Here is a 6000-nt window from a genome sequence, read left to right as displayed (position 1 = left end):
TTATGCAAACAAAATAAAAATTGTATTTACCAACAACAAACAACTGTTTATTTTCCATTAACCAACATTTGGGTTTATGTTCGAGGTCTGTCTGATGGTGAGATATTGTGGACCTTAGGGGTGTTGAGCTGTGATGATTGGGTGGTAGTTGATGATGAAGGGGTTACAGGGGAAGGGGCAATAAATTGCAGAATTGGCTCATGGATAGGACTGGAGACATTGGGAGTAGACGACACATTAGAAGTAGAATCTTGGGAAGGGATAGACAAATTGGAAGGGAGAGACACAAGGGAAGGTAGTGACATATTTGACAACAGAGACACATTGTGAGGTGAGGGTTGAGGTGGTGGATCCAATTTTGGCTGACTTTTTTTTTGCTCCAGGTCTTCATTTTCCTGTGCTGAGCAGAATCACTAGTGGGAGTCTGTTTTCTGAAGGTACCTCTGCGTTTCTTGCTTGGCTGAGTGGGAGTGGTGGCCTCTGTTACAGTGTGCTTGGCATTGTGCTGGACTGGGCAGCGTGGTGGAAGTTGAAGGCTGCTGCACTCGGCTGCATGGTGGAAGTTGAAAGCTGCATTGCTGTTGCACTTGGCTGCGTGGTGTAGATGGGTACTGTAAGAACAGTCCTAATGTCTGGTGGTGGTGGTGGATAGGTCACTTGCTCTGTCATCGGTTGTTGAGCAAACGGGTATCCAAGTCCTTGAGATGTTTGGAAAGGTGCTAGAGGATTCTGCCATTGCTGCTGTGCTGGCCCTTGTTGTCCTGTAGGAAACGTTTGTGCCTGCTGCTGATATCGGGACTGCTGCAATGCCTGGCTGTAAGCAGCCTGGCCGGCCTACATCACGTTCAGCTGGAGATCAGGCGGTAGGTTTTTCCGACACGCACCACTCTATTGATGAAAAAAAATGTTGCGCTGGTCTCTAAAGGTTGGCTTCCAGGTGGTCGAGGTGTCTATGGACTTACTGGAAAAATGTGTTCACCTGAGTGAACCCACTATCCTGTCTTTCTAAAACCGCCATCAGACCGCCCTGGAAGATTGAGCCTAAAGGTACTGTTACACTTAGCGATGTACCAGCGATCCCGACCAGCGATATGACGCGGTCAGGATCGCTGGTACATCGTTAAGTGGTCGCTAGTGAGATGCCACATAGGCAGATCTCACTAGCGACATCGCTGGGGACGGGGTCGCTACTTACCTGTCACACCAGGCGATCCTGCGTCCTCCCGCCCGGCTCCACGCGTCGCTCGTCCTCACAGCAGGAAGCGCCACAGGAAGTGACCGACGAGAAACAGTCATGAACGTTCTCGCGCGATCAGCGATAACCAGCGGGGGAGCCGGTCGCTGGTAAGTATCAGACACAGAGATATCGCTAGCAATATCGCTATAACGTCACTAGTTATAGCGATATCTCTTAGTGTGACATGCCCTTTAGTGAAGAAACCCTGGCATGACAGGCCTCTCCCAGGCCCTCTGCTGCTGACGAGAAGACCCAACAAAATCAGTGGCAGAGGGCAAAACCAGATGGACTGGCTGCCTGTTCCCTAGCCTGTGAAACCAGCCTGGTTGCTCCATCGCTGGAGGATGATTGGGATTGGGCCTGTTCGGTGGCTGGTCGATGAGGGGCCGCTCCAACTGAGGATGATCCAGGCTGTGTTGTGCTGCACCAGGTTCTGTGTAGAAAATAAATGAAAGACATTAGTAAAATAAATTATATTGTTTATATAATAGTAATACAACACAAAAGATACTCACATTCACTGACTAAGTGCACGGTCCCAATCAGCCAGCAGCGATCTTGCCACTTCTTCCCAGAGTCGTCGAATTGATGCTGAGTCAGAATGATTACGATCACGGGGGTCCCACAACGCTGCTCGCTCTTGCACAGATTGATAATGACCAACTCATTCAATCTCTGGTTGTGGAACCTATAGATCAAATAAAAAAAAAAAAAAATTGGTAAGAAAAAAACAAATTCAATTACAACTCTGATAATGAAAAGACTACTTACACCCTGTCTTTCCTCCTCAGAAACTTGAGGCTGACGACCCTGGGAAGATTAATTTCCACTCGACTGCTCCTGCTCTTTTGTACTGGAAGGTACCTGTAAGGCTATGTGCACACGCTGCGGATTGGTCTGCGGATTTTTTATCTGCGGAACCGCAGGTAAAATGACCTGCGGTTTATCATCTCTACAATGGAGGAGATGGTAAACCGCAGCAGAATCCGCAGAAAAGAATTGACATGTCATTTCTTTCTGCGGATTCAAAACCGCAGCTTTTCCGCAGTTAAAAATCCACAGCATGTGTACAGCAGAAGGTAAATCACATAGACTTACATGCTACTGTACACTGTCTGCAGAACTGCTGCAGTTCTGCTGCATCCAAAACCGCAGCGGAACCGCAGCAAAAACCGCAGCGTGTGCACATAGCCTAAAGAAAATGCATGATTTACCACATGTATAGTATTGCCAGTCAATACACACCAATCAGTGTATCAAATTTGATTACATAGTCAGTGTCATGTCCACTCTGGGAGCTTCACTGGAGAACATGTTGGAATAGCAGGCAGCAGTCAAGTGAAACACTACAGAAAAGAACAGAGATGAAAAATAAAACTTGTTAAGAGCCAAACAAAATAAATAAATAAAAAACACAATGGACACAAATACTTACATTACAGGCAGTAGTCCAACAGCGCAGCAGTCATGCAGCATAGAACAGGGACAGCACGGGACAGCAGCACAGCACCGGGACGGAGAAATCCAGGAGAACAGAAGGGCCAATACCACACCACCGGGACGGAGAAATCCTGAACAGGAGAAGCAAGCCACAACAGTAGTCCAGGACCGGAGCAGCAACCAGTCTACAAGGAACAGAAAAAAGAAAATTAGTACAGAGTACAGACTGCAGAGACAGACATTTTCAAAGCTTCTATACTTACATAGACAGTCTTGTGCTCACATCCAAAGTCTGGAGAGTAATGGCCTTGCAGTGTCCACTCTTCCTTTTATACAGCTGGCAATTAGCAGATGATGAAATAATTTCCTGGACCTGCTCATTCTGAAGTATGCATGCGTTTTGAACGCATTCGTACGCATGTCCTTGCTTACCAATGCGTTCCCATAGACAGTAATGCGTTGTTTTGACGCACTTATGCGCATGACTGCGCATAATTAATGCCTCAAAAAATGCAACATGTTACGTTCACTGGACACCGCCGCACACCGCGAAATGACGCATGCATACACAACCGCTTGCGAACTGATGCAAATGCATGTCCCTATGTACACAACGTTAAATAGAGGTACGCGTGACTCATGCGGATCTCTGCAGATGGTACGCTAATGTGAAACCAGCCTTAGGGTGTGTTCACACTGTTCCTTTTTCTGGCAGTCAATGAATGGGACAATTCTTACCATACCTGTAGGACTTTAGTCTGATTACATTGGAGGATTTCTAGATTATATGGAAGCAGTGATACCAAATATGTTTATTTTTTTCAATTATTTTCATTATCTTTATCCTTCTTTTGGGAAAGGTGGTGTGATTTAATTTTTCTTTTTATATATAAAAATATATTTTTAAAAACTTTTAAAAATAACATTTTACTTATTTTTTTGGTCTCCATTTCGAGTTTCCAACTTGTCTTCCATGTAGCTCAGTCCTCAGGGGTGTTTAAAGCCCAGTATCTTATTCATGCTTCCTGTGGTTCGGCCAGTATGTATCTGCTGTCAGGTTTCCTTTAAACAAACTGACCACCACTATTTCTTTATTTTAATGAAATGGCCCAATTAATCGCCAACCAACCGTATGGTTAATGACGCAAAATGAATAATGATGTCTTTTTATATTTCAGAGGGGCTTAGGGACCCTAATGCACTAGGGCCCATGTGCAAATCTGCATATTCATCTTTTATAGTTGCGTCCCATAGTTTGGCTCCTTATACAGTACTGAATGATCGGACAGTGCAGGGTTTTGCCCACAGATATCATGAGGTCATGCTGGAGTATGGGGAGCATTTACCTATTATGGATGGTTCAGGTGAAGCGCGAGCCTTAGAAGGTAATGATATGGCCGCTCCACGCCGTAACCTTTGTCGGGTTTGTTTATAACCTCAGTCCATGTACGGTGAGAAGAGATATAATTTACAGTTATTGATTAATGACAATTGCTTACTCAGAGGAGACCTAGAAGTATATAGCCGCTGCTGTCCGTGGCACAGTATATACTTTGCTCCCCTTGTCACCGCATAGACTGACAACTAAAAATCTGACAACTTCATATCCATCTTCATAGCAGATTTCCACACCTGAATGAGGTAAGTCACAACGTAATTGAAGGTCTGGTATAAAAGGTGTCTTAAGATCCCCATATATATTAGATTAAAGAAGCCATATACTCCAATTTTGGCAAGAACTTTTTATATGCAGCTTTTAGCCTGATCCACGTTTTGGACTTTTCTCTTGTGGGAGAGTCTGTCCAGTAATAAAGGTTGGATGTGAGGTCTGTGTATATCCAGGGGGATACTGACTTTCTTAGGCCGGGATCACACTACCGTGTGTGATGTGAGAAACTCGCACGAGTCTCTTGTATCAACACCCGACGCTGCTGCCGGCACTCGGGACTGGAGCTGCTGCTGCATATATTTCTATTTCTATGTATTTATATGCAGCCACAGCTCCGCTCCTGAGTGCCGGCGGCAGCATCGGGTGTTGATGCGAGAGACCCGTGCGAGTTTCTCGCATCACACACGGTAGTGTGATCCCGGCCTTAGGTAATACATCAGCACAGCTTCTATCCTGTACTTTTTTCCTCTTTATGTGCTTTCTACCTTGTCTATAAAGCTATGTTTCCACGTTTAGGAAATGCTGCAGAGAGGACGCAGCTCCGCCTACAGCGCTGACACCTTTTGTACGGGTCTCCGCAAGATAAATAGACATGCTGCGGTCTATAAAGATGCGCCACATGTCTGGTTACGCAGGTCTGCCCATAGTGGAGATGGGATTTCTTACAATCCCCTCCACTATGTTGTAACATCTGGACGCTGAGGCCGTACGCAGCGTCCAATCCGCAGCGTTTCCGCAACGTGGAAACATACCCTAAGCATGTTTTCTCAACCTTCCCTAAGACTATACTTGCTTTCCTACATCTTCACATTGGGGAAATTTGTGTAAAACTCCCTCCCCGTCTCTATCTCTAACCATAGGGAGATGAGCAGGATTTTGATGAGTAACGTATTCTGAAGCAGTAAACAAGATAAAGAATAAGGACTTATGTAAACTTTGCAGCAAGTAAAGGGGTTATCCGTGACTAATTTTTTCTTATGAGCCTAAGAATCAACAGGCAGGTAGTTGCTACCTGCCTGTTGTGCCTGGCGCTGATCTCTACAGAGTGGTCACAGACAGAGGCCGGCGATGTTATGGTTTCCAGTGACTTCACATCAACAGAGTAGTTGCTTCTCTTATGCTCTGCTGTTGGGGCATTGATGTCATGCTGATTGAAAGCTGGCTCCCAGAGGAATACCTCCGGGAAACTGGCTGTCAATCAGCACGACAGTCAGCGGCCACGCCTCATTGACAGAGCAGCCAGGGAACAGGAAGAGCTGCTCTGTTGACATGAAGCAACAGAGTAGTTAGCAACTACCTTCCTGTCAGTTCTTAGCCCCCATGATAAAAAAAAAAAAAATACTAAAATAACCCCTCCAATAAAGACAATAAGTTTGCATTTAGGAAGCAAGTAAACAATAAAAATAAACTGTGGAAAAGTGTACACTGCCTTTTAAATGCATCTTTCATCTTCTATAGCTTCATAGCGTACCCAGACAAGTAGATTTCTGGTTGTTAAAAATAAATTCCATTGATCCATGATGTGACTGTCTATAAACCTGAGATTCCGTCCTTGGTAAATGCCACATGTTCCCTCTAGATGGGGCAATTGTTGTCATTTCAGAATCCAGAATACTGAAATTCTTTGCGGAATAAAATATTTCTGACGTGATAT

At 45.0% G+C, this 6000-nt stretch overlaps 1 protein-coding gene across 1 annotated transcript in view; it reads left to right on the top strand.

The window, feature by feature from the left end:
* Positions 1-223: 223 nt before the first annotated feature.
* MICAL2 (microtubule associated monooxygenase, calponin and LIM domain containing 2) overlaps positions 224-6000 on the top strand; it is a 318733-nt gene continuing 312956 nt past the window's right edge. The window contains exons 1-2 of the mRNA XM_073578364.1: positions 224-295; positions 384-437. The gene's annotated coding sequence lies outside the window, so the exon portion shown is untranslated. The remainder of the gene's footprint in view (positions 296-383; positions 438-6000) is intronic.

Source organism: Dendrobates tinctorius, unplaced genomic scaffold, assembly GCF_039654945.1.
Source record: "Dendrobates tinctorius isolate UK_male_01 unplaced genomic scaffold, ASM3965494v1 ptg000059l, whole genome shotgun sequence".
In the NCBI taxonomy this organism is placed as follows: domain Eukaryota; kingdom Metazoa; phylum Chordata; class Amphibia; order Anura; family Dendrobatidae; genus Dendrobates; species Dendrobates tinctorius.
This window is presented reverse-complemented; position numbering and strand designations above follow the sequence as displayed.